Raw genomic sequence first — 12,350 nt, forward strand, 5'->3', positions numbered from 1 at the left:
AACCAATGCAATGCTGCATCCTTGAGAGTAGAATGGAACAATTTCAACTTTTTCTTGTCTTCTGCATAGTCATAAGATCTATATATGACAGAAAACTCGAACAAGAAGGTGTCAGGATCTTCTGTAGTCAAACCATGGAAATGAGGTAGGGCTGAAGGACTTATATTCTTCATTTTGGTGTCCCCATTGGTCTCCCAAATGGGTAAGGTACCCTCTATTATCTCTCCATTCCCCCTAGCATTTCTGTTTTCAGCCATGGGTTCTAGAGGAATGTTTTTTTCTTCTTCTTCCCCTATAGGTTCTTCAAATATGTCTAGTTGTTCACCTAAGGGTTCTTATTGATCGCAGCCACCGAAGAAGAGAGAAGGTTGGCTATGTGAAGCAGTGGGGGCGTTGGGCAAAAATTTTCCTGAGTTATCTCTATTCCTATGAGGCATGAAAGGAAATATTTTTGGTTGGTTTTTGTTTTTACCCCACACTGATAGTACCTACAAAAATTGAAATTGATTGAACAAAACAAATTGGAACTAGCTGAAATGAACTTGCTGAATGGAAATTTGCAGAATTGAAAAGGAAATCAAGGAAATGCATAACTGAAAGAAAATAAATGACTAGTCTACATTTGCTAAAATTAAATTTTCATAATTTAAAAGGAAAGCAAGGAAATGCAGAACTTGAAAGAAAATAAATGACTAAATTTCTTTTTCCGAAATAAACTATTAGAAGAATGTTGCGATAGGAAATAGAAGAAAGCAGTAATCACAGAGTACTCTGACGCTTCCTCGGTTGTGGTGCCAAAAAGTGCTGAGCACCAGCATTGCAGCAAGTATGATATAACTCCTGGGCTGCCAAATTTACTTTTATCAACCCAGTAGTTCATAACAAACTTGGAAGTGCCGGTGCTGTATGCACAAGTACTAGTTCTCACTGTAGGTTGTCACTTGGTCAGCCAGCGCGATACCACTAGGAGCTCAGGCAAAATTCTATAGATTTCAGAAGAAGCTCTACGTGTGATGAAAGGAAATAAATATTACTCTACAAAAGCTATTCTAATTGCAGAAAGGAGAAAGACTAGAATGTAAAGAAAAACCTAGTAAACCCTAATTAACAAGCTAATTCTACTTTTGCCAAAAACATTATGAAAACCATGAAAGAAATGACATTACCTACTCAAGAAAGTAAACAAAATCTAACCATGTTATTTCTGGAAGTAAATAAGAAAAAAACATATTTTTGGATTTTTATGTGTTTTTATGTGAATTTGATGTGTATCTAATTTATTGTGTGTGAGTGTGGTAGTGAATAGGTGGCGTTAAAGGGCAATTTTGGAGCTTGGGAGGATGTAATATGGTGTGGATGGGTCCTAGGAGGTCTTAGGTGACCTTCTGGAGGATTTTCCCACACTTTTCCTTCAAAAGAAAGCCTACAGGAAAAACTACAGGAGGACATAGGGAAACTATAGGAGGAAAACAGGGAAACTACAGGAGGCTTACAGGAGGAGGCCGAGAGAAATTTCCGTTGTTTTGATGGTGTGAGAGTGGGTGGAAAAGGTGGATGAAGGTTGGGATGAGGTGTTAGGGCACCTAAGGTCTACCATGAACCACCAGGAGAGGGAAAGATGATTGGGTTTGCTCAAGGAGAGAGGAAGAAGTTCTATGGAAAACAAAGGAAACTAGGGTGAAATTGAGGTGAAGTTTGCGAGACCTGTAGGGCATGGATCAGATGGAGGGTGTGATTTCTGGTAATTTGGCCTACTGCTAGAAGAGATATGTTGCATAGACACTGACAGTAAACCAAGAAAATCAAGTAACCAATTAAATGAGTGCACCTAGGAAAAATAGAGTTTTGCATAAAAATGGTCTAAACTATGATGTATGAAAGGAAATGCTGAGAAATTATTCAAGAAATGAAAGAATAAAAGAGGACTATTTGTTGGAAATAATATTGAGAAGGGGGGGTGAATCAGTATTATCAACTCAGATACTTTTCAATTTCATACTCAGAATCATATACGCGGCTTCAATTCAGTATAACAACGTATATACACGACTGTGTTAAATTCAACTAGCGTACATGCAGTAATCTTGTCAATCAGTTAGCTTATCTTCAGTAAATTGATTAGAACATTATTAACCATAATAACAGTAATCAGGTGCAGTAAAACAGAATAGATCATCACACATAAGAAGCACACATGAACACAAGATGTAAGGTGGAAACCCAATGTGGGTGAAAACCACCTGCTGCAATTCGTTTCTTTCTTCCTTTAATAAGAAACTTCTTTTACAATGTACTGGTGCAGTCCTTTACCAGCACGCAGGCTTCAACCTGCAGAGGGCTACAACCCTCTCTCACTTTTCAGCTACTTCTGGAAGGAAGCTACAACCCCCTTAGCTCTTGTACTAGCTAATATACTAGTACGTAGGTGCTGACCTACAGAAGGCTACAACCTTCTTTTCTTCAAGGACCACATTTCATTAATTTTCGGACTGGATCCATGAGTACAAAAAAATCACTGCTGCAACACAATCATCAACTTATGCTTGCATCATAAATCTCTAAATCACCCAATACTGAATCACTGAAACCCTGTCATCAAAAACACCGAACACAAACCAGAGCCCAGAACTCTGCAACAACCACTAGAATCAACAGCAACCTGAAACACCAAATCTCATAATTCATATGCTACTTGACTATATCAAAACCGCGTGTGTACGCGCTTTCACCAGAGACAACCCGCGTACAGATCTAAAGATAATTACTTATACCTTCGCTATCAGATCCAACCTTAGCCAAGCGTCACAAACAGATAACCAGCGATACTAGATCTTCCCACTTCGTCAGACATCCATTCCTTGCCTATCTCCTTTGCCTAATGATCTTCTCCTTATATATGTTAGGCTTCTTTCAATACCACGGTCCAAAACCATAATAAATCAATACCAAGAGCCCAATACTTGGGATCAACACACTTGTCGAGATACCATGGTCCAAAACCATAGGTTCAAATACCGAGGACTAACTACCACGGACCAAAAGTAAGCTTTCCGACATGTACGCGCTTTTCTGTGCATGAAACTGCATGTATACCCTACTTGGTATATAGAGAACCTGCGTATACACGACTTGGTATATAGTGAACCTGCTTGTATACCCTACTTGGTATATAGAGAACCTGCGTATACGCGACTTGGTATATAGTGAACCTGCGTGTATACCCTACTTGGTATATAGTGAACCTGCGTATATACTCTACCTTGACCTGCTGTACTAAGATCTGTCCTCTGATTAAGTTGCCATCACCTGTATCAACCTCTGAGTGAGTTTCCATCAAGGACAACACTTGTATCATAATGCCAACACTATTGCAAATCAGGAAGTGAACGTGATAAAGGAGATATAAAGAAAATAAAATCTGGACTATTAACCTACTAAAGAGCTGCAAACACTAGAAGTCCTATGAATGAGGAAAATCTATGTTTTTGGGGCTGCAAGAGAGTCTTTGCCTCAAATCATGGTCCCAGAGGGAGGAAGAGAGGCCTAGGCACTATTTCTATCCTTTTGAATCTTTTTTTCATCACTGCTTAACCTGCTACAGAAAGCACAAATGAAAGAAAACTACTAAATCATCAAAAGCAACCTATTCTTAACCATAGAAGAAATACATCTAATCAATGAATTAATCTACAAACTAAAGTAAATCATACAAATACAGGTAAAAAGAATCTTGGTTGCTTATATTGGGCCCTAACCCAAGAGCTTTAGCCCTCTGAGGTAACTCAGTGCTAGCTCAAAAAGGATTCCATCTTCATTATCAAAAAGTATCAAGATTACATAAAACTGTCACAAAAATAATAAGCTCGAAATTTGACCAGAGTTTACATAAGCAAAAAAAAATCTGACCCTAGTGAGGCCCTAGGCTTTTCTACTTATACGTCTGAAGCTACCAATAACTTCCTTAAAATCAAGGAGGATTGGCTCCCCAAACTTGAGATAACTATCAGTCATGCTCCACTTGCTCGACTGCCTTCTAGTGCATGATTCAACTACCTGTACTCTGAGCTGAATGAAGGGGAATTCGAAGTGAGGAGTAATAAATGAGAGGGCTGCCATCCTATAAGTCCTCTCCTCTATTTACTTTGAGTTATTGCTGCCATTTTACCATTGGATCCTTGACTTTGACCTCGAAATCCATCAGTAATCTGCATTAAATACATGTTAGACCACATGGCATCATAACTAACTCAACTCACCCTATAAGCATAAATATAATCAAAAAATCATACAATAAGCTAAGAGAATGGTTGGTTTTACTAGGTTAGGAGGTAAAATGAGCCCATATAATTACCCATTTATGAGGCTCATCACTATGGTTGGGCCCTAACCTAAGAGCTTCAGCCCTCTAAGTTAAATCAGTGTTGGCTTGAAACAAAACTCATTCTTATTTTCAAAACAATGGACTACATAAAAAACTGTCACAAGTCTTGCAGCTCGAAAATAAAGTAAAGTTTTACAATCAAAATTCAGAATAAAAACCGAATCCTACTAAGTTCCTAGGCTTCTCTACTTATACTATTGAAGTCTACAACGACTTCCTTAAAATTAGTGAGGCTCGGCTCCCAAACTAGAGATAAATTGGTGCTTTGACTTCCACTTGCTCGGCTACCTTCTAGTCCTCATGATTTGGTTGGTTGCACTTCGAGCTAATGGAGGAATTTTCGAATGCAACAGGTAGTAAATGAGGAGGATTTCCCTCCTATAATTCCTCTCCCTTGTCCCATTCAAGTTTTGACCAAGGTCTTTGCTAAAATTCCTTGCTTTTATCCTTTAATCCTGCATTACATGCACATTAGACCAAAATAAAAATATCCAACTCTAACTCATCTCATAAACAAAATATAATCAAAAGTATGCAACAAGTTGTGAGAAATTTGGTTTGGCTAATCTAGGAGGCGAATTAAGGCCCATATAGTTACCCAATGATGAGGCTCATCAATTTCTTCAGTAATAATTTACCAAGTGAAAATTTGTTTATGAAAACAAAGTCATCGATACCATACAAACTGATTTGGTTCCAATTATAAATTTTCAATGCGTAAATTTTGTGTGTTTTTCACATTATGGAGATCAACATATTGCTCCATATATACTATCCATGTTATTGGATCTTTTCCATTAAGCTTCCTCATATCAATCTTTGGAACATGGTGGATCTTCAATCCAATGTTACAGTCTATGAAATCATGATTAAAATTTCTTTTGTTCTCATCATGAGTTTCTTTTACTACCCTTTCATCATTAGTAAGAATTTCTTGTAGCAACTTTTTCAAATCTATCTTCAAATCTTCCATGTCGCCTTTAAGTTTTGCTTCTATACCATCCATCTTAGCTTCTATGTCATCCATCTTAGCTTCCACACCATTCATCATAGCTTCCACACCATTCATATTAGCTTCCATGCCATCCATTTTAGCCTCCACACCATCCATCTTAGCTTCCATGACATTTATCTTAGCTTCCATGCCTTTCTTTAGACCATCCATCTTAGCTTCTGTTACTTTTTGTGAGAGTGAAAATTTCTGCACTTGTATTGTAATTTTGATATGTCATTTTGCATTTCTTCCTCTTCTTCATGAGTCATGGTAAAGATTTTAGGTTCCTTACTAGGTGGTTCCATTTTATTTCTTTGGGACATAAAGTAATGATATTTATTCCTCACTATGCCCTTTGAATCACTTAAAACTAATTTTTCAAACCAAACTTATGCAAATTGGAAAAAAAAAACTACACACTTTTTTCGTTTTGTAGGAGCTCGATATTGAATCTATTTTATCTCTATAATTTCAGATATCCAAGGTCTAAAATTGAGTCCTGTGCTAGCCCTCAAAGTCCTCTTTCTGACCCCACCATCCTAATCTATTATTCATGAAAGCGTTATGTGAAATCTCCCACGATGGCCTGGTTATAGACTGGTTCAGTAGATCATAATTGTACGTCCTGCCACATGTCACTGCTTCAACCTTCACACTTGAACACAATACAAAAAAAACCAAAATCCATCCTCCTTATTTAATTTGTTATTAAATTTCAATCTAATGCTTGAAGAGAAAGTTATGAAGCTTTTCCCAAGATCACCTGTTTGCGATGTAATTCGGGAGCCTGCAAAGACCCTAACTTCCATGGATCATATCTCTGAAACTATATAGAGAAAATATCTGAAATTTGGACCCACGATTCATCACACTTTTGGCTCAAAAGGGTGTTACTTTCAGCTTTTGAGACATCCTACAAAGAAATGTATAGTGAAAATTCCACGATGACCTGTTTGGAGTAGTGAAACCCTAGAATCCATGACTATAATACCAAATGTTATGCAACCAACTTACAAAATAGAAGAAATGATAGATCAATGACTTCAAAATTAGACTCTTCGAGGGGAAACCTCCTTTACATCACAAAAATGAATAATTCTTGGATGATACAAATGAAAAAACCTCCTTTCTACATATAGGAGTCTAAGGGGTCACAATATAATCAAAGCTGACATAACAATAATAATACAAGGGAACAACAGTAGAGGAGACATTTCCACACACAGCGACCACGTCTTCTAGGTTTGCGACCGGAAAGAAGCCATAGTTGGCGCCATGAGTGCACCTGGGGGTGGGGAACCTTCTCCCACCCCGCCAATATCATCAGAGGAATCTTTACGAAGACAGCTAACATAGAAAGGGAAGAAAAAATTGATCCCAAAAGTCCCGAAATTTATCAAAAAGCTGGAAGAAATTCCTGAGATCGCCTTTCCAGAAGACCAACCGATAAAAATCACCCTAGCCCTGGCTGACAGAGGGTTGGTGGGAAAATTTATGGGACGCTAGCCCTCTACAAAAACAATAGATGACTGGACCCAACGCAACTGGAGACCTCAGCTGATAAACAATGTGATCTACTATGTCGTCGGAAGAGGGTATTTCATTTTCGAGTTCACCTCCAAAGAAGATCGAGATCTGGTATTCAGAAATGGTCCATATTTCATGGGAAATTAGGGTCTGTATCTTAATAAGTGGACTCCCAACTTCGATCCCTCAGTCGATGCCCCTAAAGAGGTCCCAGTCTGGGTTAGGCTTCCCAATTTTCTGATCCATTGCTAGAGCTATCACACCCTGTAGAAGATTGGAAATGGTCTAGGCCATTTCATTGAAAAAGCAAATAACAAGGGCTAGTATACCTATGAAAGAATCTATGTAGAAGTCGATCTGGAAGCTAGACTACCCGAAGCGGTAAAACTTACAGTCATAGAATGGCATCACTAGCAAAAATTGGATTACGAGCAATTTCCTTTCAAATGCAGAGCCTGTCACGAACATGGACACTTCCGACAAAATTGCCCAAAATCTCCAACCGGGGATAAAGTGGACGAAGAAGGATGGAAAGAGACAAAAAAGGGAAAGGCAATCCCAAAACCAACTGAGAAGAAAAATTTAGGGCCATTTGTGAAGCCCCAGCCTAAACCAAAAGCCAAAGAAGCTCCAAAAGAAGGCTCTTCCTCTGGGGAAAAGACGGATGCCATTGGGATCCAAGAGGAACCAGAAGACCCGTCGAAGAAAGTGAAAGAAGCTGAGGCAAAGTCAAATCTTCCTCCATCAGAGGATGATCAAGGGGGAAAAGAATAAAACAAGGAGCACATCAATCTGGGCACCGATTTTGATGGAGATTCAGAAGATGTAGTCTCTGAATCAAATAGCTCGCAAGTCACTCCTATCGATTCGGCCAGGGGTTGAAAATCCAAGAAGAAACAGAGAGAGGAAAAAACTTATCTAGATGTACTCCAAGGCTCTCAGAAAACTCTCAAAGAAATGATGAATACCAAATCTAGGTGCAAGCATGGTCAGGCTCCAAAAGGAGCCACAACCTCCCAAGCCAGTATATAATGAAATATGTCTCCTGGAATTACAGAGGGTTAGGTAGCAGGTTGAATCCTTCTCATCCAGGAGACAAAGTTGGAGGACCTTCTACTTCTCCAAGCAAGCAAAGAATTTTGGCATAAAGGCCAAGGGAGAGTAGTTAGTGCCAGAGGTGCCTCTAGAAGGATTGCCTCCTTTTGGGACAGCTCCAAATATGATCTGATTTATGAGGAATGTTGCCCCCATTGGCTATTCACTAAGCTCCTCAACAAATAACGGAAAAATTTGTGATAGTATCCTATGAGACCTAAGAAACCCCTCAAACTCTTTAATGTTTTTGGTTGGGGCCAATCCTGCATTGCCTGTATCATTTTGAGATCCACCCGGACACCTTCATGACCCACAATGTGGCCCAAATACTCGACTTCTTCCATGCCAAAAGAGAACTTGGAAAATTTTACAAATAATTTTTGCTTCCAAATCAATTGCAAGAATGGGTCTACATGTTGAAGATGTTTTTCCCAGATGAGGCTGTAGATGAGAATGTCATCAAAGAAAATGAGGACAAATTTTTTGAGATATGGTTTGAGCAGGTGATTCATGAGGCTTTGAAAAGTGGATGGGGCATTACAGAGACCAAAATGGCATGACCAAGAATTTATAATGGCCTTCATGAGTTCAGAAAGAATTCTTGGGAATGTCTACTTCTTTCATGTGTATTTGGTGATAGCATGAGCGAAGATCTAGCTTAGTAAAGAATTGAGCACCATGTAGTTCATCCAGCAAATCATCAACAATCAGGATAGGGAATTTGTCTTTTATTGTGAGCTTGTTGAGGGCCCTGAAGTTTGGACACATGCGCCATTCCCCATCTTTCTTGAGCACCATGACCACTGGTGATGAATAAGGACTGATGCTAGGATGAATGGCACTGGCTTCCAAGAGTTCGTTGATGATTTTTTCAATTTCATTCTTTTGGGAAAAAGGATATCTATATGGGCATACATTCGGTCATTGTGCCTTTGGGACCAAAGTGATGCTATGATCATGTTCCCTCTAGAGGGTAGAAGCTCTTTAGGTTTGTAAAATTCCTATTGGTGGCGTTTTAAGGCCTATTGCATCTTAGGATGAATATGAAGAGTAGTGGGTTCGATGGCTTGGATGGAATTAAATTGGACGATAACTCCATGATGGCCCTTTTTCAACAACGTTTGCATTCGATGTGAGCTGATGATAGAAGGAGGACCTGTCTGGAGTCCACAGAGGGTATGCATGTGGTCATTCTGCTTAAAACTCACATATAACTCGGAAATCCACTGTGATTGGGCCTAGTGTGTGAAGCCATTCAGCACCCAAGACAATGTCACAACCACCCACATTGATTGCAAACATGTGGGTCTTTAGGTGGTAGTCTCCCATATGAAGTTTGATATTTTCGTAGTGGCCTTCACATTTGTTTGTCCCCCCATCAACAATTTGGACCTAGAAATTAGAGACTACCATGACAAAACAATGAATAGCTTTAGCAACTCTATGATGGATAAATTTATGGGTGCTGCCACTATCAATCAATACTACTATAGGGCGATGTTTAATAAAACCTATGATTTTGAGAGTTTGGGGTGTAGAAATGCATGGCAAAGCATGTAGCGTGATAACTGGTTCTTATGTTGTAGCTGGAAGATCATTGTCCTGATCGTGTCCTCATCTTACTCCTATGGTCCCTTAAGGGGTGGGGCTTCCTTAGATTAGTTGTGATCAGTAACATCAATTTGAAAGAATTTGGGTTCCTTGCATTTATGCCCTGGGGATTATTTTTCATCATAGTAGTAGCACAATCCTTGTTTTCTTCTTTCAGCCATTTTTGTTGGTGACACCCTTTCAACCTTGAGTGTTTGGGTAGTGCCCTCAGCCTAGGTGGGGCATCCCTTGGCTATGAAATTTTGACGAGGCGACTTCGTAGATAAAGCACGTTCCACTTCGATAGCCTTTTTGCAAGTGTCCATCCATGTAGGTGGGTGGTGCATTCGGACATGGGCTTGGATGGCTTATTTCAAACCACTTATAAAACATTCCAATTAAAATTCATCTCCCAGACCTTCTATGCAGATGACCAATGTCCTAAAGGCTACAATGTAGTCTTTTACTATGTTTTTCTATCAGAGCTTGGTAAGACGATCGAAAAAAGTAGATTCACATCAAAGGGGTCACAATGGATTTTGAGAACACCTGCTAAGTAATTTTCTCAGGATAGAATTTACGATGCCACTGCCACCAATGCCATCTCTCTTGGTCCAAGTAAAGGCCTCCCACATGTAGTTTAGTTTCATCATCTATGATATCATTAAGAGTGAAATATTGGTCCATTTGTGCTACCCATACTACCAGATTAGAGCCATCAAATTTATACATGTCCAACTTGGGTGGTCGAGGGTTGGAATGTTGGTGATTTCCATGGAAGTGAATATGATGGCTAGATTCTCCTTCAAGGTATTCATTAAAACCATGTGCCTTTGAATGCAACCTCGACAAGCTCCTTTTGAATGTGCCCATGAATTTATTCATATAATCTGCTAAGCTCTGGAAAGAAGCCAACTATTTTTCAAGGATCTTAATATTCTCATTGGCCATGGCTTGAGCTCTAGTTTCTAGCATACATAGATCCTGGTCTCTTGTCATCACTTTGAAAAAAATTGGGACCACCTAAAAATTGAAATTGGCAAGTGAATGGTACTACTGTGATCAGCTCGTTGTCCTGATTCTTATCAGCTAAGTCTCTTATAAGCGTCTCAGGAAGGCCTTAGATTTTTTTTTCCTTCTCCAAATGGAATTTTACTCCCTGCTTATCAATACTGCAGTGGCCAATTTCCAAAAAAATTAATCCTACCCAATGCCCTATGAAAATCTACCCAAGGTATAGGAGCCACAAGCTTCACTACACAAATGGTTAGATCTTCTTGTGAAACCCCCAACTGATGAATGTGAGTTGGACTGTGGCTGCGACAGAACCTCAGCTACTAGATCTTAATAGTAATGTGGCGATAGAACCACAACTGGTGGATTTGATTGTTGTGGCGACGACAGAACCCCAAATTGTAGATCTGATTTGACAAAGAAGATAATGGGCAATCTTCAGAGAGATGAGGGAACTATGGTCTCAAGGAGTGTCAGGTGCTATAAATCGCAATATACATAGGGGTCCAGTAGTAGTACTCGGCCCAATCTTTCAGGGAACTAACTAAGGAGGATCAACTGTACCCTTAGCCTTACTACCTGACTACCCTATCATACACATGATTAATCTACCCAAGTGTTGTTCTTGGTGTACTTTAGCAGCAAGATGGCCAACGATTTATCTAAGGTGAGGTTTCAGGTGAGCCTAGGGGGCTTCCAATATACCCTAAGGGTACGTGAAAGACAATCCATGCACGGTTTGGTCTAATGCACTACTACTCGAAGGGGTACCCCCAGGGGTTACAAGGGTGTCCAATAAGCATGACCACCTCTTGTATTTCCTATGTGCATGCCTCCCCAAATCCATAGGTTTATGCGCTCAATAACAGATCCCATGGTTTAAAGACGTCGAAACACGTCTCTAGCCTAAAAAAAAATTCTTCCCAAAAATGGAGATACCACCAACCCTAGAAAGCGCTATGATACCACTTGTTATACTTTTGACCTGTGAGAAGATGCAAAAATACCAAAAATATGAAGAAATACAACCCATAACACAAAACAATATGAGAAAAACAACAAGTATTTTATTATTCAGAGATGAAAGCAATTTTCACTTGCCTTTTGAGGGGGCAACCTCTAGCAGAGCAGAGCTCGATTACAAAATAAGACATGACTCTCCTCAATGGGGAGTCTCTATCCTTTATATAAGATTCATACATGCAATACCATGGGTCAGTACCATGGTTCTCTCAATACCATCTATCTAATACCATGGCCTGTTTAAAACTAACTGTGGTCCCTTTATTAAATGTGGGTCAACCACTTACAATTATTAATATGGGCTTTATTGACTCGTTAACTAACTATAACTACGACTCAACCCTATTACATAAATAAAGGGATTAGGGGTGGACCCTAACATAGTGGACCTCCAACTTGGCATGGTTGACCTAAAATATATTTGGATATGGAATTTTTAGGATTTTTATATCATATCCCTTGATTATCTCTTCAGTTATCATATTTTTAGTTAGTCAAAAACCAAACCCTTGATAGTAGGATATGAGCAAATTTTGCAGATATTTTATCCCTGTAGCATTCTAGCTTTTTCGACCCCTTAGAGGGGAAATATTGTTTACCTTATATATGTACTCATAAACAAATCTAATTTTTTTTTGGATACTTGAAGCTCATACATTTTGAACTAGTGTACTTGATTTTGGCAAAAATAATATACGGTTGCAACTTCTTTTTTCTGGGATTCAT

The sequence above is a fragment of the Pinus tabuliformis genome, chromosome 6 (genome assembly GCF_031772625.1).
Source record: "Pinus tabuliformis cultivar Carrire ecotype Pingquan chromosome 6, CPIR1, whole genome shotgun sequence".
Lineage (NCBI taxonomy): Eukaryota > Viridiplantae > Streptophyta > Pinopsida > Pinales > Pinaceae > Pinus > Pinus tabuliformis.